This window comes from Schistocerca americana, chromosome 5, assembly GCF_021461395.2.
Source record: "Schistocerca americana isolate TAMUIC-IGC-003095 chromosome 5, iqSchAmer2.1, whole genome shotgun sequence".
Taxonomy (NCBI): Eukaryota; Metazoa; Arthropoda; class Insecta; order Orthoptera; family Acrididae; genus Schistocerca; species Schistocerca americana.
The window spans coordinates 593,281,050-593,308,164 of record NC_060123.1 but is presented as its reverse complement, the minus strand read 5'-3'; the positions used below and the strand labels follow the sequence as shown (position 1 = coordinate 593,308,164).

Genomic DNA, 27,115 nt, shown 5'->3' with positions numbered 1-27,115 from the left:
GTCATAAATGATATAGTCAGCTACCATTAAAGCCTTTTCTTCTATATTTTGCATCGAAGGATTGCCACAAGTCATTGTCACTGACAATGGACCACAATTTGTGTCTGCAGAGTTCAAAGTTTTGTGAATCTAATGGTATTCAGCATTTAACTCCCACACCGTTCTCTCCTCAATCGAACGGAGCCCCTCAAAGATTCGTTCGGATGTTTAAGTCGCAAATATCTAAATTGCACGCCTATCACTCTCGCATGGACGCTCTTTTGTTGCTTTTATATTCATACCAATCGCAGCCCCGAAACAGTGCTTCGCCAGCTGAATTGTTGCATGGTCGTCCTCACAAAACTCTGATGAATTTGTTGCATCCTCCAAACTGCGTTTCTTTCCCATGGCAGACCCACAAATTCTGGCCAGATGATATTGTCTATTTTTGTCATTTCCATGGCAATCGCTGATGGCTGAAAGGGCACTTTCTTCGCCATCTTGGCCGCACTGTTTGTCATCTCAGGTCCGTTTGGTGAGGTGTGCAGGCATCAGAATCAGATGCACCTCTTTCCTCTTTCGACGTGGGGTTTCTGCCGCTTGCCCCTATGTTCCCAGTGTCAGTGTTGACGGGGTTGCCTCACGGGGCCCTCTTCCTTGCTCTCCTCGCCCCGGGGTTCCGGCATCCGTAGCTTCGCTTTGCCATGCGACAAAGTGCCAGCACAGATGTAATGTCTCGTGCTGGAGTCATCCACAGTGCCAGCATTGCCGCAGCAACCATAAGACCATATGGACCAGGTGCCTTCCAGTGTGATAGTGCACAGGGAACTTCCGATTACAATGCCATCCACTGCCCTAGAACAGTCTGCACTTCCAAGTTTCCAGTCCTTGTTGCCTGTCAGGTGCCCCGACCCAATGGAGGTCAGCCCTTCAGTTCCTCCCATAGCTGTAGATGTGCAGGCACCTCATGTTTACATTCACCTTGGAATAGGTTTCCAGGCATTTCCTGTCTCCCCTCGGTCCGAATGGCAGGGTGTGGGTGGGCATGCCTTGCCTGCAGTCAGGCTCCCCACCTCCTCAACTACGTCAGCATGGGGTCCTCCACCCGGTGGTCATTAGCCATATTCAATGGCCGTTTGCAGGGGAGGAATGTGGTATCAATGTTCAATAGCACACTTGGTAGGGGTTGCAGTTATCAGCTGCGCTCCATGCTGGTATCGATGGACCCACGAGTCGAGACTAGCGCCGCTCCTCAGTTTGCAACAAGTCTCTAGCGTATGCTCAGCCACTCTTGCTCGGGACATCAAGTAGGAAAATAGTATAGCCTTCAGCTGATAGGAAGCAACCTCTAACAAGGCACTTAGTTAAAGTATGGCCTATGTGATGCCTCTATAGCTCTCTGTTAGTAATTTTATCTCTCCTGACTATGAAGACTCCTGTACCACCCGTTATATACAATATATTATTTTTTACCACCGACTTCTATTTACTTTAGTCCTTGTAGACCAGGACCATGCAGCTAGCTCCTTATCGACTACACTGACAAATCTGCTGTATATGCAAAGAAGAGATTTGTATGTTTCTATTTAGCATTGGCCACCAGACATTCACATTGGTGACGATTCGATCATCGTCGTCATAACATTGGCAACTTTTAAAAATTTATACAAAACATCTATAATACAGATTTGGCCTGCATTCTAATTACGCTAATTTTATTTAAGTAGGCTTATTTGAAATATTTCTGGTATTTTTATATCACGATGGACCTAATGAAGTCTCGCCTGAGAATCTCATAAATTTACCTACCCTTGTAACATTGTAAAATATGCTACACAAATTATAAAAATATAACATTTTTGTATCTCAAGGTTTTTGAGTCAACTACAGAATAAAGGATTTCAGTATTCTCCCAGCGCAGTTAAAAATGGACTGAAGGCTACTGCTGAAGAAAGTTGCTACTGCAAGCCATACTGTACAATCCTACAAGAACATTATGAATTAAAATTTCTGGTCTATGTCCATAAAAATCTACTGAGCGCTGTCTTAAGAGAAATGGGGTGGGAGATGGAGGCATAGAAAATGTTGATGGATTTAATTCTTTACTGCTCCAACATGTAATTTCCAGTTACTAGGGAAAATCGCTGTGTGTGTATGCAAAAACTTATTGAAAAGGTGAATTTGTGATGTTCTAAGGCTGCATATGGCTTTCTCAAGAGAGGCAAAATTTTGTCACAAAAAGATACTGAATATTAGTGGAGCTAGTAAGTTCCACTACATAGGAAAAATAAGAAATTGGGTCTGGGATATATCTGAATGATAAGGGTGTGTTAAATGACCTAAACTGAGCTTTTAACGTGGATGACATCTCTTTTTCTAACTTTTAATGGGTAATTAACTTCAGATTGTTTTTGCACCAGCCATTACAATAATGTTTGTTAATTGTTTTTCTGTTCCACTTGGCTGCTACAAGTTTTATCTACGCACTGTATATTTGTTCCCTTATGTTTCTGTGTAAAGAATAAATTTCTACAATTACTTAAAGCCCCATATTTATTATAAGATGGCACCAGTCTAAGTACTAGATAGTGATTCAGTTCCCTTAAAAACAGGTTGACCGTAACATTAAATATGTAAAATCTAATAAAAATGTAAGAAATGGTATCTTGTATGATCACTGGAATCGCTTTGCTTGCTCAAATATTACCAAAAAGAAAGTGCTGAGTGGATTTGTCCAACGAATGGTGAAACGATCGGTAACTCATTATCAGATGAAGATAAAAATTCCTTATTATCAATTATTGCTAAGCTACAAAAGGACTTAAAAATAGTAAGTGATGAAAACAGAAGACTCAAGCATACCTTGGAAGAGAGTGATCATAAGGTATGTCTCAATATTTGTAAACTGTAAGGATTGCCAGGAACTGAGGTTAGGACTGTAACAGATCACAATAACAGGTCCAGCTGAGGATGGGAAACTGTGAAATCGAAGAGGAGCTCTTACAAACCCATCAAATCTAAATATGGGCAGGATTTTGTTCTACCAATTAATAAATATGATTCATTGCGAAACACGGATGGTGTGGAAATTTATCAGCATCCTCATCTGACAGGGCAATGCAAGGGACTCAAAACATAGTAAACAGCAAACTAATACATCAGAAGAAACATAAAATCAAGATTTACACAATTATGTGCAAGGAATATCAGTTATGTTAATGCATAGTAGAGCTTCTGTGATGGTAAAGTTTGATATGGAAGGAATCATTAAACCAGGGGCCGGTTTATGAGATGTTTCCACATTAATCAAGAAAGACAGCACAACCCTTGCAGACAAAGACTTTGTAATGGTATCGGCCGGAGCAAACAGCGTCAGCAGAAAAGAGAGTTAGATAGCTGCATCGACACTGAAGGACAGTAAGTGTTAACCCACACCAATGTGATTGTCATCAATGTGCCTTATCAGCATGATTTGCCTCAGTGGTCATGTGTGAAGAACAAAGTGAAGAAAACCAACAAAGAGTTCAAAGCTATCTGTAAGCTCCTTAAGAATGTTTCTGTTGTTAACACCTGTAGTTATAGCAGAGATTGGTGTACCAAGCATGGCCAACATCTCAACAAACTGCGTGAATAAGTTTTACATGATACAATTCTCAGAATAGTATTGGATAAGCTTAGAAAGGAAGAAAGATTAGTACTCTGTTTGGTTTTTGTTTCAACTGAGATAACAAAAAACTTAAAAGATTAGATCAGGTTAGATGTTCCAGTACCACTAGGACACAACCTCATCAACTTTTACATGGTAACATTAGCCTATTTCAACTGAGTAAATGTGCAAAAAAAGTAATTCTAAAAATAGATTTTAAAACAGGCTTCCTCAACATTCAGGGTATGGCAGATAAAAACCTAATAACTAATGAATTTTAAAATGAAAGTTGGACATTTTATGCTTAAGAGGAAGAGCTTAGGTAAAAAGTACTGAATGATTACACATTGCTTAGTTGCTGTAGTAGAGGACATCACTTACCCTGAGAGGGAGGTGGGGAGGGGGGGGGGGGGGAATACCTCTTGTGCCAAACTTTGGTAGGCTAGATCTCTACACTGTTTGTTGAACTGCATTTTGAAATATCAGGTGCAGTAATTTAGAGTCTGAAGGTAGTTGTAGTAATAGCATACAGGCTACCTAGTGATGATCCCCAAATCTTTCTTTAGAAACTGACATCCTAATGTGCATCTGTACTATACTAAAATAGGAAAAATATAATATGGTCATGGATGGAGATGTCAATTAAAATTTTTATGTACTGCAGGACGAAAAGAATCGTGACTGCTCAAAATGTGCTTCAACAATTTAACCTGACTCGGGCTCTCAGAAACTGTGGTTACAGCGTAGGAGCTGCGTTTGCATAAGCGTGTGTGTATGTCATCTAATTTTGACAAAGGCCTTGTTGGCTGAAAGCTAATTGTGCGACAGTCTTGTTGTTGTGCCTTTCTGCAACTCAGCGTCTCCGCTATATGGTGAGTAGCAACTATCCTTTTCATTATATTGAAATCTTTACTAAGTTAACTGTAAACCTACAAGAGGCCCTGCCCATTTTAAATTATTTACAAATATTAATAGAATTTGTATGTCCTCTGATGTATTTAGTTTTCCTTTTTCAGATCATGATGCAGTATTTATTAGTCTTAGTATTATACCTTCAGACTGCTCCAAACCAAAATCTAAAACTGTGACTATTACACAGATTAGAATAGAGATGGACAGGTTTAGACGTGCCCTTGCTTGTTACAGCTGGGACTCCCTTTTCAATAGATTTCAATGTTGTTCCTCTGATAATGTTTTCACTGAATTTTTCTCTGCATTTTTAAATATATTTGAAACAAACATTCCTCTGAAAAACTGTGCAGTAAATATTATTAACTACAAAAAGAAAGAAAGAGAACTAAGGAACAAACCGAAAATACCCCCGCCCAGTCTTCACTGTGGTTTGGAGTAAAAACTTTTCTACTAAATGAAAGTAAAACACCCCTATTTAAGTTTAACCTCAAAGAGATTCGTAACCATCATGAATTAGGAACTATTAAATTTCTAGACATTCTTACTGACAATAAACTGACCTGGGAACACATATTAAAAATGTATCTGCTAGGCTTTAAAGAATTATTTATTTAATTAGGACTTTAAACATACATTCCAAATAACTATGTAAGATTACCATATTTTGCTTTCTTCCAAAGTATCATATCATAGGGGCAGTAGTTGTCATGTAAATGACATTTTACTCTTGCAGGAGAAAGTAATAAAAATAACTGATTCCAATAAAACAGACCATTGTAAACCTCTGTTCATTAAACTGGAATGTCAGACAGTAGCAAATTTATTCACCTACAATTTTTTACTGTATGTCAGAAAAAATGTTTTTAATTTGTATTGAGAAGTGATGTACATAGTTGTAACACTAGAAATAGAACATGTGTAGACATGCCTTATGACAGATTATCTAAATCATGTAACTCGCAGCTAATCCTTGGACTTTTTTGAGTCATCAGGCTTCTGACTGGTCTAATGTGGCCTGCCATGAATTCCTCTCTTGTGCCAACCTTTTCATCTCGAGTAGCACTTGCAACCTACATCCTCAATTATCTGCTGGATGTATTCCAATCTCTGCCTTCCTCTATAGTTTTTGCCCTCTACAGCATCCCCCAGTACCATCGAAGTCATTCCCTCATGTCTTAACAGTTGTCGTATCATCGTGTCCCTTCTGCATGTCAGTGTTTTCCATATATTCCTTTCCTCTCCAATTCTGCCCAGAACCACCTCATTCCTTATCTTATCAGCCATCTAATTTTCAACATTCATCTGTAGAATCACATCTCAAATGCTTCGATGTTGTTCTATTCTGGGTTTCCCACAGTCCGTGTTTCACTACCATACAATGCTGTGTTCCAAACATACATTCCCAGAAATTTCTTCCTTAAATTAAGGCCTATGTTTGATACCAGTAGACTTTTCTCTTGGCCAGGAATGCCCATTTCGCCAGTGCTAGGCTGCTTTCGATGACCTCCTTGTTCCTTCCATCACCGGTTATTCTGCTGCCTAGGTAGCAGAATTCCTTAACTTCACCTACGTTGTGACCATCAACCCTGACGTTACGTTCCTTGCTGTTCCCACTTCTACTACTTCTCATTACTTTCATCTTTCTTTGATATACTCTCAATCCACGCACTGTACTCATCAGAATGTTCATTTCATCTAAATCATGTAATTTTTCTTCACTTTCACCAAGGATAGCAGTGACATCAGCGAATCACATCACTGATATCCTTTCACCTTGAATTTTAATTCCACTCTTGAACTGTTCTTTAATTTCCATCACTGCTTCTTTGAAGAACAGGTGGAAAAGTAGGGTGAAAGACTACATCCCTGTCTTACACCCTTTTTAATTCGAGCACTTCGTTCTTCATTGTCCACTATTATTATTCCCTCTTGGCTCTGGTACATATTACCTGTTTCTCTATCAATACCTTATCCCTGTTTTTCTTAGGGTTTCAAACATCTTGCACCATTTTACACTGTCGCGATTTTTCAGGTCCACAAATCAAATGAATTTGTCTTCTTCCCTCCATTAATTGTCATCTAACAGTTCCTCAATTTTCTTTTCCATTCTTCTGTATATTATTTTTCTCATTAACTTTGATACATGATCTGTTGAGCCGACTGTGCAGTAATTCTCACACTTGTCAGCTCTTGGAGTCTTGGGAACTGTGTGGATGATACTGTCCCAAGAGTCAGATGATATGTCACTAGACTCATACTCTACATACCAACGCAAATAGTCATTTTGTTGCCACTTCCCCAATGATTTTAGAAATTCTGATGGAATATTATCTATCCCTTCTATCTTATTTGATCTTAAGTCCTCCAAAGCTCTCTTAAATTCTGATTCTAATACTGGATCCCCTATCTCTTCTAAATCGACACCTGTTTCTTCTTCTATATCATCAGACAAATCTTCCCCCCCCCCCCCCCTCACAGAGGCCTTCAACGTACTATTTCCATCAGTCCACTCTCTCCTCTGCATTTAACAGAGGAATTCGGAATTCCCATCATACTCTTAACATAACCATCCTTGCGTTTGATTTCAACAAAGGTTGTTTTTACTTTCCTATATATTAAGTCAGTCCTTCCAACAATCATTTCTTTTTCAACTTCACATTTCTCATGCAGCCATTTTGCCTTAGCTTCCCTGCACTTCCTGTTTATTTCATTCCTCAGCAACTTGTATTTCTGTCATCTATCAACTGAAGTATTTCTTCTGTTACCCATGGTTTCTTTGCAGCTTTTCTGTACCTATTCTTTTCTTTCCAACTTCTGTGACTGCCATTTTTGGATATGTCCATTCCTCTGTGCTGCATATTGATCTATTCCTTACTGCTGCATCTATAGCCTTAGAGAACTTCAAGTTTATCTTCTCATTCCTTTGCACTTCCGTATCCTACTTCTTTGCATATTGATTCTTCCTGAGTAATTTCTTAAATTACAGCCCATTCTTCATCACGACTACATTGTGATACGAGTCTGTAACTGATCCTGGACAATGGGCTAAGATCAGATTTTAAAGAATTGCCTTTAAATATTTTTAAAGATAAATTATGTACACTACTAGTAACCAATTCTTTTTGCACAGGTGATGAATTTTTTTGAAGGTGAAAATACTACTTTCTAACATGTAGTTTCTAGTTTTACCTAGGCCTATTTCTTGTAAAATAAATTACACTGATATTAGTTAAAGTAGAAATGTATGCTTTTGACTTTGTCTATTGCTGTAGAAGCTAAATGACAATAAAATTTTGTTGTTATTACCATTATTATAATGCAATGACCAAATGTGAGGAAATAAATGGCCATAGCTGGAGTTACATTTATAAGCATTACACAGTAAGTCCCACTTGTACTTCTCTTAGTTCATACACTACATATGCACATAATATGAAACAAAATGCTCACTGGAAGTTTGCCACTATCTGAAACACGTTTTCTAAATTTATCTTGCAGTTTAAGTTTATGATGATCAACATTCGTCATCTTTGTCAACAAGATCCAAATTATCACCTTTCAACTTACCTGGATCTTGGACTATGCTACAGACTTGTCACCTCAAGATTTCGCTGGGGGGAGGGGGGGGGGGGGTGGGTCATATCACACGGTTGCCTGTTATTTTGCACAAACCACGAGTTAAGTTAGTCATAACTTGACGGGATACATACAGGGTGGGTGATTGTGGTGCTGAGGATGGGGGAGGGGGGGGGGGGGGTGTCACCCATCAACAAAGTACTTGCAGAAATGATGTCATAATATGTTATTCCACATACAATCTACATCTCACATAATTTAAGCAACCTGCTACTGCCTAAAAACAAATTAATAGAATACTTTTAGTTTTTGTTTAGCAAAATCTGCACGCATCCAAACAAAAGCTTGATGTATACATATATTAAAGAATTCCTGTACAGTAAGAACTCTTTATTTGCCATTAACTTTGTAAGTGTCAGTGATGTCAATGCTCACTACATCTGCATTCCAAGGCTTTGTCTACTACTAAGTTGGGACCAGTATTAAACAGTGGAGATTATATATATGGAGCTAAGGGATTGAAATCCAAGAAGAAATAAAAACCTTGAGGTTTGCTGATGACACTGTAATTCTGTCAGACAGCAAAAGACTTGGACGAACAGTTGAACAGAATGGACAGTGTCTTGGAAGGAGAATATAAGTGATCAACAAAAGCAAAACACAGATAATGGAATGTACTCAAATTGAATATTGTCATGCTGAGGGAATTAGATTAGGAAATGAGATACTTACAAATAATAGATGAGTTTTGCTATTTGGGCAGCAAAATAACTGATGGTGGTCAAAGTAGGGAGGGAATTAAATGTAGAATGGTGACGGCAAGGAAAGTGTTTCTGAAGAAGAGAAATTTGTTATCAAGTATAGATTTAAATGTCAGACAGTCTATTCCAGAAGTATTTGTATGGAGCATAGCCATGTATGGAAGCTAAACATGGGAGATACACAGTGTAGAGAAGAAGAGAATATATAGAAGCTTTTCAAATGTGGTGTTCCAGAAGAATGCTGAAGATAATATGGGTAGATCACATAACTAATGACAGGGTACTGAACAGTATTGGGGAGAAGAGGAATATGTTGTACAACTTGACTATAAGAAGGGATCGTTTAGGACACGTTCTGAGGCTTCAAGGGATCACCAGTTTAGTAGTGGAGGGAAGTGTGGAGGGTAAAAATCGTAGAGGAAGGCAAGGGATTAATACACTTAGCAGATTCAAAAGGATATAGGGTGCAGTAGGTACTAGGAGATGAAGAAACTTGCAAAGGATAGAGTAGCATTGGCAGCTAAAGCAAATCAGTCTTTGGAATGAAGAGAACATTAACGTCATACGAAAAGTATACTCTATAATTTCTATGGAGAGCTTAAACATAACCATATAATGTGTAGCGGAAAGCAACAGGAAAGTGGTAAATACGCCCTCAAAGAAAGTAAACACCGAACTTGCGCTTCTGCCAATGTGGACGTTTTTAACTTATCGAACCTTAATATTTTTGGTAACAGTTTAACCACAACCAATGTTTCTTCACAAAATTTCACTGCTACAATACTTTAGGCTACTGCCTACAAACACAGTGCTTTCAAAAAGACAATAGTAACTTTCATAACTTCATAGAAACTGTGAAACGGATTTCAGCAGTTAAAGTTGGACCTTCTTGTTAATTTTTCGGTTAGTTTAGTGAATTGGTTTATGCAGTATCAGTTCTGTATGACGTGCCAGTGGCCGAATACAGCATGATCAAGTCAACGCTAAAGCATCACTAAATAATAACAAAACAACGACAAACTTACCAGAAAAGCTAAAATGCAGTTGTCTCAAAACATATTGCACTTTCCACATGGAACCTACAATTCTAACAAAACAACGATAAACTTATGACGAAAATGTAGTTGCCTCAAAACGTTTAAACAAGGCATCGGACTTACCACATGGCCCATACATTCCGTCCCTCCTCCCACAATTTAACATAACCGCCGCGAACAAAACCATAGAGTATCAATATCTATTATCTACTCTAGTAAACAACTTCGACCATAGTATCTATGGTCGAAGGTAAACAACGGCTACTGCGCCAAAGATTCTACATCAACCGCGCAAAAGTGATCTTTGTTTACGTAAGGTAAAAATTATTTCCAAAAATTGTTCATGTATCCCCTCTAACCACCCCCCCCCCCCTCACCAATGTTAGCGGAGGTCAACAAGACTTTCGACTTGCACAATCTGATTTTCTGCTGGCTCCTGTTGTGTTGAAATGAATTGTGGAGACGTAAATATAATTGTGCAGCTTTTGGCTCAAGAGATCCCAGAAACGTTAATAAAAAGAACACGATGCCACATTTATTGACTACCAAAATTTATTTCTTATGTGATGTGTTTGAGTTTGTCAAACATGTTAATAAAAGAATTGTTGAAAGAGGACGAAGTGTAGTTCGAAAAGTAAATGAAGGAGTGGAAGTACCTTTGAACTATCTTTGAGCTAAGTTTCTTGCAGTATATGAAAGTTAGATACACGTATGCTGTATCATGTAGTATTATAGGCTGTTTCTATCATTTCAGCCATAGATATACAGAAACACAAACTCTGGTTTACAAGATTTATTCACTTGATTAATAATCAGATTCTCACTTGTCAACCAAATGAAAACAGTGAACTGTCAGAACTAGAAGTAAGAGTAAACATACAGCAAATGCGGCAGGTCGCTCAAAGAATAATCCACGCGTTTTCAATCACTGTCCGAATTCGGCGCCTCTCATACAGCCTAGTGGCGTATACGTATGGGGCGCTCGCTCCCCTCTTGCGGGGCCACCAGCATTGCCACCCGCGCCGCCCCCGGCAGTCGGCCTGCTCTTTGTTCGTCCGTTTCTTTCGTCAGTCAATCGAGTTATCGAGTAGTTGTACTTTCCTGTGAAGCACGTGCGTCCAAGTCATCGTATTTTATACGTTTCTGTCTGGCATATACACATACCTACGAGAAAAGTCGCGGCCATTCTAGTGATCTCGATACGTTATTCTGTCTGGCATTCGTTCGAGAAACGTCGCAAATATTCTACTGTTTTCTTGTACAGAAGACCTTCGGTACGTAGCGTTATAAATACGGACTATTTGTCAAATATTCTTAAACTTTGCATGTGGCTTGATCAGTTTTTATTAAGGTAAAAGTAAAGGTAGCTCAAGATATCTTTAGCGCCCCTTCTTTGAGGTTTTTCTGTATCCGCCACTGATACAGCCCCCTTTCAGTAGAGTGGAGCTCCTGAGATATGTGGGCATTCATCTCATACCTGTCAACTCGCCCTTGGCTCTTCCAGCGGGCTTGTTCACTGAGTCGATGGTGACATTGCTGTTGGTAGACCACTAGCCCTATCTGGATGACTAAACATTGCAAGATGTCTTGGTGTTGTGCCAGTACATCTGGAGTTAGTAAATTCGCCAGTTTTATCAGTTCTCAAGACACCATCATTAGCTTGTAATTGTGAATTATTTGCACTGTGCGTTTCTCTGGAAAGGTCCAGAGTATGGTTGTTGCAATGGTGAGCATACCATATCTGTTTGCAACATCATATGTGAGCATGTTTGAAGGTTCTTCTGGGTGAACTCTCTTCGATCTCCACAATGGGCTACTGGTGAGGGGAGCAGCTTAGCTATTTGGAGTGTTAGTTGTTGCAGCATATATAGTAGCTCTGTCTCCATTTTCGTCACTGTCACAGAAATAAAATCCAATGGCAGGCACATCGTCTCTTCATATACCATCTCTGCGGTATGGTAGCTAGTTGTATGACGATGCTGGAACCCACACAATCGAAACAGTTTCAGAAATAGTTTCGACTCATATTGCCATCTGTGTTCTGTAGTGGCATGAGCTGGCAGACGAAATGGGGAAGCCACATTTTTAGGAATGCCTTAGCTGTCGCTGTCACTTCTGATAAATCTTGCCTCCACTCAATGTGTATATCAGCCCACACCTGAAAACATATAATGATATACCTTTGAAGGCAGAAATGGGCCACCGAGTTCCATGTGAAAATGAGAGACAGGACATCTTGTATCAATAAATTCTCCCACTGGCTTGAATACCTGTCTGCCAACTTCGTGTTGTTAACATCCTGGTGACAGTCTTTTTAATACTAGGCCACACATATTTATGCATCATCAGTTTAGTGGTGGCTTTTGCACTGAGATGGGCAAGGTTTTGAACGCTGTCAAAAACTGCTCTTTGTAGCATCTGGGCATGAATAGTCTAGGTGAGGTTCTAAACATGTCGTACCAAACTAGGTCCTTTAAGCCTAGCAAACGGGCCGGCCGCTGTGGTCGAGCGGTTCTAGGCGTTTTAGTCCAGAACCACGCTGCTGCTACGGACACAGGTTCGAATCCTGCCTCAGGCATGGATGTGTGTGATGTCCTTAGGTTAGTTAGGTTTAAGTAGTTCTAAGTCTAGGGGACTGATGACCCCAGATGTTAAGTCCCATAGTGCTTAGAGCCATTTGAACCATTTGCCTAGCAACCACAGTTGTATGAGCTGAAGAGCTGTTGAGAAATTGTGCAAATACTGTTGCAGCTGCTTGTCTGTAGCTTGGACTGCCCAAAGTTGAAGGTAATTTACTGTAAACTAAATTGTACTGACTCTGAAAAAAAAACAATCAGCTAATACATTTCCTACCCCTGTTATGCATCTTACGTCTATTGAGAACTGCCTAATAAACCCCAGTTGGCAGAACTGCTGGGGCAAACAATCTTCCTTGCCCTTGTTGAAAGCAAAAGTAACTGGCTTATGATCTGTGTAGATTGTAAACGGTCTAGCTTCAATGTATGGGTGGAAGTGTCATACGGCATCACAAACGGCCAGCAGCTCTTAATCATAAGCACTCAAATTAGCCTGGACATCCATCAGCTTTTGGGAGAAAAACCCCAAAGGTTTCCAAATACTCTTGGCACATTGACGGAGAGCTGCCCCAATAGCATGATGGTTGGAATCCACCACTCTTGCTAATGGCGAATTATGGACCTAGTGGGATAAGGCAATTGGTTTTTGCAAACTAGCTTTCACCTTTCCACAGTTGTGCTGCGTCCTGGGCATAATTGGTGGGGGGGTGCCTTCCCATAGCGTTGTGACTGCCAGTGCATTTGCTGTTCTAGGTAGGTGACTTCGATAAAAATTGATGAGCCCCAGAATCTTCTTAATTACTGGTAATATGATGGACAATTAATGTTCTTAATGACCTCTATCTTTTCTTTGAAAGTGTGAATATCAGTAGCTGAACCGCATGATGGACAAATGTCATCTGATTTTGATGCAGAACACATTTTGCCTCATTTATCACCAGACCATACATATGTATCCTATTGAGCAATGTTTTTAGGTGCTGATCATGCAATCCAGCTGTATTTGAAAATAGCAAAAGATCATCAAGGTAGACGGAGCAGCCCCTTAGTACTTTGTGCACAAACCTCTGAAATAACTGAGCTGCATTCTTTAAACCAAACAGCATGTTTAGATATTTGAAGATACCAAGTAGGAATCTCGGTAATGTCTACTTCTGTGAGCAGAAGCTGGTTATAAGCCTTCTTGCAGTCCACAAAGCTGCAGCTTGTAGATCTGGCTACATTAAATCCCTTAGGTTAGGATTGGGATAGCGGTCAGGGATTGTTTGTGTGTTTAGAGTGTGGGACTCTTGGTGGGGTCTGCAGGTGCTGTCTTTCATTTTAACTAGATGAAATGGTGATGCTCATGGGCTGTCAGATCTTTATATGATGCCTGCACTTAATGTCTCTTCAAATTTCACTTTCGCTACCAAAAAATGGTCTTTCGTTAGTCTCCGTGAATGTTGAGATATCGGTTGGCCAGATTTTGTCTCAGTGTGATGCACCATCGTATGCAATACCTTCTGAAGTGGACAACAACCTCTTATCTAGCTCCTGGACTAACAAGCTGCTGGGTGAGGTAACATCATTGCTACCATTTCTACCTACAGTACCCATTACAACTACACTGCCCAACATAATTTGTGCCATACTTGCCTATACTTCCAGTCCTTGGTGGTGTGTGAGGTCTGCACCTAATACCAGCACTAATGTCTGCCAGTGTGAAGTTCCACTTGAACTTTTTACTGAAGTCCAGGTCTACTATCGCTTCATGGTCGCCATTCATTATGGTGGGGGAGTTGTTAGCGTCCTTAAGGCGGAGAGATGTACCCGCCACTGTGGTCTTACTTTGCCTGAATGTATAACGGATCTTTTACGTTGGGATAAATTTATTTTATTTTTTTAGATGTTTTCGTTAAATAGCCGAATAAATTGTAATTAGGAATAATTTAGTTAAGCAGAGTAGAGAAGATAAAGTCAAAGAGATGTTCATTGGGTAGACATTGTCGTAATGTAACGTCACTGCGTTGTTCGGTTGTTGAAACAAGTCGTTTGTGTTCCGTTTTGATGTTCGGTCGTGCGCGTATCTGAAAGGAATTAATTCGGGGACTAGAATAAACTTTCACATAATAGTTACTATTCGATGTTCGACAAAAGGGGTTAACGTCAGTGTTAATTTGAATTGTGGGCGACAGGATTAGTTTTGACAGATATGTGAAACGGATGTAACGAAAGTTGTTCGCATATCATCCTTGAACGTGACTTTTTTTATTTAATTAACGATTGCGGGCTCATTAAAAGCTATTATCTCATGATTAGGATCAATCCCTCTTTCCTCCTAGATAGTGATCATTCATTAACGTTTACATCATAAGAAAAAGGATTATTAATAAAAGTGATGTTAAATGACAATTACGAGGAAACGTTAGCGACAGCTCCGGACATTTGCACAAGCCCCGCCCACTTACCCCCCTCCACACCTACCCCGCCACACCAACCAAGAGTGCATCAATATGATCTTTGGTAGTCCTCATCGCTGTCGTGTTTTTGTTCGTCGTTTTTTGTTTTACTGCGGTTGTTCATACTAGCAGTGTTATGCTGTTAGTACTTCTTAGCAGTTTGTGTAATACTGTCAAAATGAAACATAGATATGCACTCTCAATAAAGTTATCATATACAAGGTACCTAATCTTGACTGTTGTGGCCAACTGCTGTCAAAACTGATGTCTAACAGACATTAAAGTAGAATAAGATGTGTTGGAATGACACTGACGAAATTATGGACATAGCTCTCAAACACTGAAGAAGAACTCAAAGTAATCTCGTGTCTGCTATAAGCAAGCAGTCATAAGAGTTCACAAGTAAAAATTCACCCATTACACAGGCAAATATTAATGAAGAATGTCACTGTATAAATATCTGACTGCTTGCATTACGCATTTCTACATTATCCCACTCTTATATTCTTTAGTCTTAATGAGGTAATCAGAAACAAACCAAGATATCGACTTTGCCTTGTTTATGCGCAACATTGACTTTAGACAATCGAGACAATGGACAGCATCCTTGGCGATACTACCAATTAATATTTTCCAACAGAATTTCTTACACTACGTGAGGTGATGGAAATTTGCGCTCACTGCAGTTAACAAATATCAGATGTTTTGATATAGTGCAGATGAAAGCTCATGAAATAAAAAAGAAAGTGTGGATACCATTTTTATTTTTCATTCTTTTTCATTTTTCAACTCGCATATCCAATGAACATACACTCCTGGAAATGGAAAAAAGAACACATTGACACCGGTGTGTCAGACCCACCATACTTGCTCCGGACACTGCGAGAGGGCTGTACAAGCAATGATCACATGCACGGCACAGCGGACTCACCAGGAACCGCGGTGTTGGCCGTCGAATGGCGCTAGCTGCGCAGCATTTGTGCACCGCCGCCGTCAGTGTCAGCCAGTTTGCCGTGGCATACGGAGCTCCATCGCAGTCTTTAACACTGGTAGCATGCCGCGACAGCGTGGACGTGAACCGTATGTGCAGTTGACGGACTTTGAGCAAGGGCGTATAGTGGGCATGCGGGAGGCCGGGTGGACGTACCGCTGAATTGCTCAACACGTGGGGCGTGAGGTCTCCACAGTACATCGATGTTGTCGCCAGTGGTCGGCGGAAGGTGCACGTGCCTGTCGACCTGGGACCGGACAGCAGCGACGCACGGATGCACACCAAGACCGTAGGATCCTACGCAGTGTCGTAGGGGACCGCACCGCCACTTCCCAGCAAATTAGGGACACTGTTGCTCCTGGGGCATCGGTGAGGACCATTCGCAACCGTCTCCATGAAGCTGGGCTACTGTCCCGCACACCGTTAGGCCGTCTTCCGCTCACGCCCCAACTTCGTGCAGCCCGCTTCCAGTGGTGTCGCGACAGGCGTGAATGGAGGGACGAATGGAGACGTGTCGTCTTCAGCGATGAGAGTCGCTTCTGCCTTGGTGCCAATGATGGTCGTATGCGTGTTTGGCGCCGTGCAGGTGAGCGCCACAATCAGGACTGCATACGACCGAGGCACACAGGGCCAACACATCATGGTGTGGGGAACGATCTCCTACACTGGCCGTACACCACTGGTGATCGTCGAGGGGACACTGAATAGTGCACGGTACATCCAAACCGTCATCGAACCCATCGTTCTACCATTCCTAGACCGGCAAGGGAACTTGCTGTTCCAACAGGACAATGCACGTCCGCATGTATCCCGTGCCACCCAACGTGCTCTAGAAGGTGTAAGTCAACTACCCTGGCCACCAAGATCTCCGGATCTGTCCTCCATTGAGCATGTTTGGGACTGGATGAAGCGTCGTCTCACGCGGTCTGCACGTCCAGCACGAACGCTGGTCCAACTGAGGCGCCAGGTGGAAATGGCATGGCAAGCCGTTCCACAGGACTACATCCAGCATCTCTACGATCGTCTCCATGGGAGAATAGCAGCCTGCATTGCTGCGAAAGGTGGATATACACTGTACTAGTGCCGACATTGTGCATGCTCTGTTGCCTGTGTCTATGTGCCTGTGGTTCTGTCAGTGTGATCATGTGATGTATCTGACCCCAGGAATGTGTCAATAAAGTTTCCCCTTCCTGGGACAATGAATTCACGGTGTTCTTATTTCAATTTCCAGGAGTGTATTTCTAATTCTTTTCACAATGGTACTGGAAAAACTGTATTTCGTACTAACTACTGATTCTCTCCCTTGTTATGACTGGCATATCTGTGATACGAACAACTTTGATGTTGGAACATGTGGCAGACCATGGGCGGAGCTTCGGATATGGATTGGTGTGGAGGGGGGTGATTGGACGGGACTTGTGCACCGTCCGGGGCTGTCGCTAACGTTACGTCAATTACGTGTTGTTCCGTTAGTGTGGAACCAACGTAATATCTCTGAAATGACACTGATATATAATTGTGTTAAATACTGAACTGAGATAGGAAGTAAATTGAAATTAGTGAACATTTGATACTGAGAATATAGAAGCAGAAGCGCTTAAGGTTTCTCTTCTCTAAAATGGCAAGATAGATACGAACTTTAACTCAATAGTCAACATTATGTATTGCAAAGACATTAGCATTTCATACTTATTTTGACGACGCGCTGTTAAACGAAGGAACGCTGAGTCTCTGTAATAAAATTAAACCTAAAACATAATTAATAACAGCGAACTCCGCTTTAACAAACTGTATTGAGTGTCGTCATCGGGCAATAACTGCTCAACCCTGGAGACTTGGGTGGTGAAATTAGAAGTCGGGCATATAAAACAAAATTAAAAATCCATTCAAGCTACAGTGGAGTCGGCACAACACGACGTGGGCAGTTATAAATGGCAGGGCACTTACGTCCGAGTCGATGAAGTAGCACTGATCTGCCTTTCCGTCTTTCAGATACGAATGACATGATAATGTGAGCAGGCGCTGTTGCTTCACTGTATCTGCGGATGTAGTCGATTAGTCACGAATAACTGGACCAATCTCGAGTGCTGGGTTATGGCGCCTTCTGGTTACGTCACCCCCGGTGCCTGCAGAAATAGTGGCAACGCCCTCATCTACACTTTGGCGCTACTGTAGAACTGTGCGGTCTGCTGCACCTACTACTGGTCACTGCACCCGTTTGGGTATGCATAGGGAAACTTGCATCTCGCTGGCTGATCGTAACAACGCTTGTGGTTTCAACACACCTGACGATTTCGTCATCCTCGTACAATCTTGCTGCCTGTTTCTTTCTTCTAGATGGATACTGCCATTTTCACTGGAAGCGTTGGTTGCATAAGCTATACACGCTGTAGCACAGTCTAACATAACAGTCGCGACACTTCGCCTCGATTTTGTTGCCTACAGCGCCAGCAGTGCCCCAAGCGGCCGGTAGGTTGAACTGTGAGTTCGTTGCGATCGTGAAAGCGAATAGTGAACGTTTATTTTGATTTATACAATGGTTTTTACCATCGGGAGCGTTTGTAGCGCAATAAATTGCAGCAGCAACAGGAAGAAGACACCACAGCTGTCTTTTTTAGGTTTTCTGAGGATCCTGAGAGATATATACCATCATGTTACTAAACTGTATCGTCAGGATTCACTTGCAAACTACATGTGTATAAATGATGAATGTTTCGTTTTAGGAGCAGAAAATGGCTAGTTAATAGCAGACGAGAAGACCTTATGAAGAAAGATCCAGTTTACCTATGTAATAATATTAGGTTTTGTTCGCTACATTTCGTACAAAACCAGTTCATGAACGCAGACAATAACAAACTCGTGTGGAATGCAGTACCCACGCTGTTTGACAGTCCAAATAAGCCACCTCAACTGACGATGAAGAGGAAACTGCCACAAAGATTCGACAGTCAATGTAAAGCTGTAAAACAGTCCTATGACACAGAAGCAACCAGTTCAACTCTCCATGTATCAGTGTCAGATTCGTGTGAATCATCAACACAGACCTGCTTTGACGATGAAGTGGTTAGAATAAGTGCAGCTGTTCGTGTCTTACAAAAGCGTGTAAAGTGTCAGAATGTGCAGATCGCTAGACTTCGAGCGAAACTATTACGAGACAAGGAAAGTGCCTACAGACAGATTGTTTGAAAATTATTCAAATATTTGGTTTTCCGTGAAATGTAATGTAGTCAGCTCATTACAATATTTTCAGCATATTTCTCCCACTATTTGGCAGTTGCTTGTCCCACTTAGAATAATATAAAGATGAAGGTCGCACTTGTGGCAACAGGTGACAATAACAAACACAGTAGGCCTACAGAACGATAAACGAGCTGTCGATCGCTTTTGCATGTAGAGGTACATGTCTGTGCATCTTACATGTGAATCTGTGTGTTTATATTCTTTTGATATCAACGTGATAAGCTGCAATTCTGTCCAATGTCACAAGTGTTTCTTCACGAATGTGTTGTAGCTTGCCACTCTATTCATGGTTTTTGTCCATACTTGGGCTCATTTTAGAATCATTTTTAGAAACATATATGCCTTCTGATACTACACAAACTCTCGGAGGCAAGAAAATAGCTCGAATAATTCGGAAATTACGTAGGAAATGGATGCAAACAAAGATTATGCTTACGACGCGTCTGACGTTCACCTTACCTGCCGCTTGGAGCGCTAGTGTCGCTCCATCTGTCAAACGGCAACAACTTTTACAGCAGTGAGTGTCGCGACTGTTATGTTAGACTGTGCGCTGTAGTGTTTCGTTTGACATTGCATCATCTTCTGTGATGCTCCTCAGATGTCGCCAGAATTGAGATGGCGTTCTATCGCTGATACGCTCGAAATGAAGAATCACTTGCATTCATTGGTCCAATGACATACATCTGTCAGACCAAGGTAACCTTCAAGTGCAGATACCATTGTTGTGAGGGTGGTTTTAAAATAACATTCGACACCATTTCGAATGCTCGAGTATCCAGGCTGTTAACCACTACAGCAAACTTCGTGTAATCGTTAGTATCGTTGGTTTTCATCAGTTCAAAATTTTGCATTGTGAACCCCAGTTCAGGCTTCTCTGGCAGAAACTTCGGTATTTGTGTTTTCATCTTCAGAGAGGAAATCATGTCAGATGCAGTGGGCAAACAGCTTGTCGTATTTGTTGGTATAAACTCTTGTCATTTCATGCTGCAATTCGATTATGCACATTCCTAATCTGCTTCAGTAGGTCTTTTTGTAGGCATAAAAGCATTCATCTGTCGCTCCGCTTGACATTGCTACGCAGTGTCACCGTTTCACTCTGTAGTCTCTGCTTTTTCGTGTAATTTCAAGGTCATCAATATATAGGCTGCTTCCATCATTTCAGTCATAAATATACAGACACACACATGAACTCTGGTTAACAAAATTTATTCATTTGATTAATAAGGGGTTTTGCTTGCCAACCAAAAGCTAACAGAGAAGTATCAAAACTAGAACTAAGAATAAGCATACAGCAAACTCAACCAGTCAGACAAAGAAAAATACATGTATTCTCAGTCACTGTCCAAATTAAGCGCTTCCAATAGTTATCATAGCCTACTCTACACAAGCCAGAGTCTGCAGTATGACAACACTGCACAGCTGTCAAATAGATGACCAGACTCACATACATAATGGACACCTTTTTCAAAATTAAAAACAAAGTCGTTTTACTCTCTAATACACGCAATTGTGTATTTAAACATGCGCAAAGGAACGAATCACTGATAACTCCCTACTTAAATCTCCACAAATGTGATTTTGAGAAGTGTCGAAAATTATGAAACATGAAAACAGAACATTGTGCACAATGTAGAAACCAAGTACAGCATATGATGTGACATATCATATGCTTATACATAAATACAATGCAACGATTAGCACATGTGCACTAGAACGAATCAGTAACACTGTTTCTGTTTAAATTGGCAGGGATCGAATTTCAAGAAATGATGAAGATTATGACACACAAAAACTAAACATTGTGCATACGTTGAGTATAGCACAGAATATATGGTGACAGAGGCAGATCGTTCTAGAGCAGGGGAGTCTATCCCCACAAGAAATTTTGCGATAAAATTTTATGACACGTATTTTTCAGTATTATTTCAAGCAGTTAGAGTATGACATGATTTTGGTGTAGTAGGAGTGATAGCAAACAGAGGTAACAAGGTCCAGTTCCCAGTGCTCTACTACAGAGACACACGATGCTACTCTGAGCTCCCAGCAGCTGGGCCAGGTCTTCCCACTACTCCTCTCTCACCCCTCCAATCAGCACATCCTTACACAGTGATGAACCTGTTTTCTTTTCCCTAACCCCTTCATGCAATGCTGAGGACGAGCACCAGGTGGCTCATACTCCTTACACATCTTCAGTTCCCAAAATTGCAATCATAGTGTCATGACCAAGCAGTTTCCCTTCCTCCGCCCCGCCCCTCAACATTGCGTGGCTTAGGGCCAACTCGAGCAGGCCCAGTGCGCAATTAACCCTGCTGTCTCTGTCATTTACCACTCTCCCCTCCTTGCTCACGTGTCTGCACACCTACACAATATTTGGGGCAAGCCCATTGCCCGAAGTTTCACCTACATCACTTATCACTCCTGTAGTTGCTGTGACGTCCCTTACTGCATTCCTTTCTCTCCTCCTGCCATTCATCAATGAGAAATGTTGCTAACAGCAAACCGACCCATCTCTCAGTAGTGATCCTTATTCTGGAGCTGAGTGTTTGAATCTCTAATGTTCTTACAGTGACATTAAAACGAATAAAGTAAATTGTTATTAAGTATGGAGGAGAAGCTAAAATTAAGCAGACAGATGCACATCAAGCAAAAGATTTCACAACACCTCAACTCGCTGGAAAGAGAAACAGAACTTTCTGCAATGCTTGATACTTCAAGAAGTCGCTGTTAACAATGAGCGAAGAGAGAGAAAAATTATTTTGTTTCTATTGTGTGTTGTTTGGACGTGAAGGATTGTGTGAAGCTGCAAGAATCAAAACCATTTAAGTGAACGAAATAAAAAGAAAGGGCAAAGTGGATTGCATTTAGAAAAAATACTTGAAGATACAAAAGATTTGGCACCATTAACACTGCTGCTCAGACTTATTCAGTGAATAAAACGTCAGTTTGGAAACATAACATGTAAGTTACGAAGAACAGACACATATTAAACAAAGTAGTAGAGTGCTTAGGATTTTGTTGAATTCATGAGTTAGCACTAACGGCTCACAATGAAAAACGAGTCATGCAACAGTGCCAGTATCTTAAATTCGTTACCTCTTTTAGAAAAACTTCAACTAGAATAGTGGTTCCCAACCTACATGAGATCATTACCTCTGTATGGAAACACATATTATCTAGTTCTCCCTGTACCCTCCTCCCACCTTCACCAACATTAGCGCATAACCAAACTTCAGAATGAAATGACTTCTCTTTTAACACTTTCATTGTTAGAGTAATGAAAGCTAGGTGAAATTTAGGGGTTTTATTAAGGCATAAACTAATGAGTAAGAGAGAGAATTGCTTCTTTTTAATTGTAACCATCTTTTTTTATAGAAAGACGAAGCAATTTTCCAAGCAATTCTTTCTTAGGAAACAAAGCTAACTATCCACATTGAGGATAGGCACTTGTCATAAAACATGCTTCGTCTTCAGCACTCCTCTCCCTAGACACACTTTCTTCATCCACACTCTATGAACCCATTTAAAATCAACCATACTGCACTATACTTCGGCCAGTTTGTAAATCGCTTGACTGCTGGGCTCCTTACTTCTGAGCTGGCACAAGCTGAAAGAATTCAGGTTGCCAGTGCTTTGTGTTTGGCCACAGCCACGAATAACAACAACAAGAATGATAAAGTGTTGGCCTTACAGCAGTGTAGTAGTATTTGATAGCCACTGCTGTGAAGTGAGTAATGAAACAAATTTCTTGTCTATTGCATTAACTACCTACAACTCGAAGAAAGTATTTTCACGAGATATTTAAATAAAACTGATGTATATGTCTCAGTTTTACGTCATGGAGGCACTGTACAGGAAGAGGTTGTTTGGACATTCATTTCACAAGCTGTAACCACCATCACATTGTGTAACATGTTAAAGCTAGTGCTTTAAGAAATTTAATTATTGGTAAATTATGTAATCATTGTTACAGTCTTACAAAATAATGACATTGCTACTGATCTTTTACAAATAATTTAGTTTCATGACCAGTACTCAATTGCACCATTTGGTTTTCACCCTTCGAAAATTACATTTTACCCCCCATGGGGGTAATTACCTCCAAGTTGGGAATCATTAAACTAGATGGAACTTCCAGTCTTGTGTACTAGATAGTGTAAAAGGAAACAAATTACTTACTGGAATGTTTTGATACGATTGAGGAAGTGGATACCTGGGATGACATTACAAAAAGAGAATATTTTGCTTTAAGAAAATTACTTCGCACTCCAGACTTTTTGTCCCTTCTAAATTTTTCCTATGAGATTATGCAACATGTTGATGTTATTTATGACACAGTTCAAATTTGGAGTGGAAATGCCAGTAGTATGTACCAGTACTATTCATCACACTGATATTTTTAAAAACATTACATTGGGTTGTGATCTGTTCACTTTTCTTGTAGAATATTCCTTTGAAGAATCATTCTCTGATATGCATAAAACTTTACAAATTGCAATACATTAAGTAGTTTTTAGCGGAAAGTTTCTGAAATACGAGAGAACATTGCAAAATAGCGCGTTTCTGAAGATCAGTGTTTCACTTCTACACTTAAACGATCCAGCAGGTGCCAAAGAAGCGTGTGACATTATGAGCAACCAACCAAAAGGAAGATTCCAAAACACTCATGTATTTAATACCTTCAAATTATTGACCCAAAAAATTTGCTTCATTCAGATTGAACAGACATAAACTCTGTAATACTGTGCTGAGTTAGAACACACACAACTTCAATTAGACTTCCAAAAGTGGGATGAATTGTAAATAACGCAAATACAGCGTAAGAAAAAGTGCAGAAAGGTACAAAACTGCCAAGTGCATGTGTGTAACTAAGTTTCTTTCGACATCAGCCTCTGCTAACAAAGGCGGAAGAAGCAGTGGTTTGGAGAATATGTGAACAAGAGGCAGGAACACTAATGAGAACAGAAGACGCTTTGTAAATAAAAGCGAAATGCGCCTGGTGTAAAATTATCTTTAATTAACTGCTGTAAACTTAAGACAAACAAACAATAATAATTGACACAGTCCATTTATTTGCCACGATAAATTCCAAAATGAACTGGCAGTGATTTATCACAGTGATATTTTTAAAGGCATTACGTCTGTTTGGGATCTGTTCACTTTTCTTGGTGAACATTCCTTTGAAGAATCATTCAGTGATATGCAAGAAACTTTGCAGATTGCAATAACTACACCTGTCTTGGCAGCAGAAGCAGAGTGCAGTTTCTGCACTATAAAAATAATTAAAAACTTCCTGAGGAATAGCTTGGTCCCATAAAGGTGGAACACAGATTTTTTGTATCATCAATAAGGAGGAAATCCCACAAATCTCAAACTTTGACAACAGTGTAGTTGATACGTGTGCCAGTCAGAATGCTACTGAATAAGTAATCAGCCAGGAAAAAGATCTTATTAGTTAATGTGTTAGGTGAAATAAAAGTAAAACCTCTTCTGGCTGAGGTTTTTCCCAGAATTTTTGTTCCCTTGGCTGTAAAGCAAAAGCCACGATCATCCCCAATAGTTGCTCTCTGTGGCATTCCCAATGAGGAATAAGTCACATGCGTCTCTCCCCACAGCTACAACATTTTAAATTTTACACCAGAACTACACCACAATCATATCACAGAAACAGTTACACCTAGAATAAGTATGAACATAAGCAGGGGGTGAGCTGGCAAACTGTTGTTCAGATCTAAGCAGCTCCAAACCCCTAACGTTATTCAATAAAATGTGTCACCACAGCATATCCTCACATACCTACAAAAGTACGCAGAAAACCAGCAAAGCTAATGGACCAATCCAACTACAATATTGCATATTGCATTAACACATGCACATGCACACACACACACACGCACACACACACACACACACACACACACACACACACACGCACACACAGAGTTGAATTCACTTCTGTATGCATCCTATTATTAGCTACAGTATTTCCTGGATTATATTTATAACTGTATAATCACCATATTTGCTGTTTTCTTCTGTTTTTAAGCAGTATAAAATAAATTAAGATTATTCAAAAAACCAGTTCCGAAAAATTTTATTATAAAGCACACTGATTTTTTAATCTGGGCAAAAGCCACCGCCACTGTATGGTATACACACACACAACACGTCAAAAAGAAATGTACCATGGCTAAAAATGTAAAAGATGATGATAATTTGCTATCATATATTAAATGTAAGATTAAAAAAGTCATTTGTAATGTTATTATACATACGCTGAATTCAAAAGAATTTCATTATTTGTTTATCAGTGTAAATACTAAGAAGTGATATGTCTGGTTTGACCAACAACACTTTGTTTATCCAGGAGTAATTACTCAAAGGAAAATCTAAAAAAATTATGGAAAGCAAGAAAACATCCTCAGTGTGAATACAAATTCTATTTAACTACGCTAACTGTTTAAAACATTTTGTAGTAGGATAAGGTTTTGAGTAGTGTTGTTTGAAATTGGTACATATTTAGTTTTTTACAGTTTTATTGGCACAGTTGTTTACCCAGAAAAACCAACAGGTAAAAACTAGAATCATATACATGAGAACCAGGTAGTAGTAGCCGACCGAGATAGACGCAGCAATAGGGAAGCAACCGCTTTTGTGACATTTACGAGTTCCTAACCAGGAGCGAATTTTATTATATCATCTGTGTGCTTTATTAGTTTAGTTTTTTGAGTTTCGGTGTGTAAAATTAATATCTAATAGCTGCAGTTCTCGCGTTTTCGTTTGCTTCGGAAAGAAACCGATTTTGTGACATATTACAAGTTTCTAGTCAGGGGCAAATTATTTAGTTTCATCTGAGTGCATCGGTAGTTAGATTTTTCAATGTGTGCGTATTACTAGACATAGTTCGTGCGTTTTAGTCAGGGTCTACATTAGAATTGCGCAGCACATACCGATAGTCCGTTTATCTGCATAGTTTAGTTTTCCACAGTCTTTAGTATGGACAGGGACTGCGATTGTTTTGTGCGGATGCGAGCCGAGTTGGTGACTCTTTACTCTCAGCTTCAGGCTGTGATGGCTTCCGTTACACAGCTTGAGGCTGCAGTGGATGGGTACCACTGTTGTGGCCGGCCGTGGGGATCCAACGGACGTCCAACACGTCAGAGTTCTCCGATCGGTCCTCACCGGTGGCCAACCCAGTTACTGCTCGCACTGAGGCTACCCTTTACCTGTGGTCGAGTAGGAGGTCGCCCCAGGGCGACGCAGGCGGCGAAAGACTTCGCAGGCGGCCCCACATAAAGCCTCCCCAGTTTGTCTGAAAAACAAGTTCCAGGTGCTGTCTGTGGCTGACACTGTCGTTGAGCCAGATGCTGTCGCCTGTCCTGTTTCAGAGGAAACCACTCAGCCTGCAAGATCCGGGAAATCACAGAGGGTAGGATTATTGGTAGTTGGGAGCTCCAATGTTAGGCGCATTACGGGGCCACTTAGGGACTTGGTTGACAAAAAGGGTAAGAAAACCAATGTTCACTCCCTGTTCATACCGGTTGGAGTCATTCCAGACGTGGAAATGGTCCTCCCAGATGCCATGAAGAGCACAGGGTGCAGCCAACTGCAGGTGGTTGCTCACGTCGGTACCAATGATGTACCATTTGCAGCATAGTCGACAGGACCGATTGCGGACCTCTGGTACAGAGCCGATTGGAGGGTCTGAATCAGAGGCTCAGACAGTTCTGCGACCGTGTAGGCTGCGGATTCCTCGACTTGTGCCAAAGGGTGGTTGGGTTTCGGGTTCCGCTAAATAAGGCAGATGCCCACTACACGCAGGAGACAGCTACACGGGTAGCAGGGGCTGTGTGGCATGGACTGGGCGGTTTTATGCGATAGAGCGTCTCAGGAAAACACAAGAAGGGCTTTAGTCACAAAGGGTGCAGGCTGAACACAGGAAGAACGTAGATGCAGGAACCA

At 40.7% G+C, this 27,115-nt stretch overlaps 1 long non-coding RNA gene across 1 annotated transcript in view; it reads right to left on the bottom strand.

Moving 5' to 3' along the window:
• The window catches only part of LOC124616716, an 85,034-nt gene extending 74,888 nt beyond the window's left edge, over nucleotides 1–10,146 (bottom strand). Inside the window, exon 1 of the long non-coding RNA XR_006979869.1 lies at nucleotides 10,035–10,146. This is a non-coding gene — a long non-coding RNA (uncharacterized LOC124616716). The remainder of the gene's footprint in view (nucleotides 1–10,034) is intronic.
• Between the last annotated feature and the right edge of the window lie 16,969 nt (nucleotides 10,147–27,115).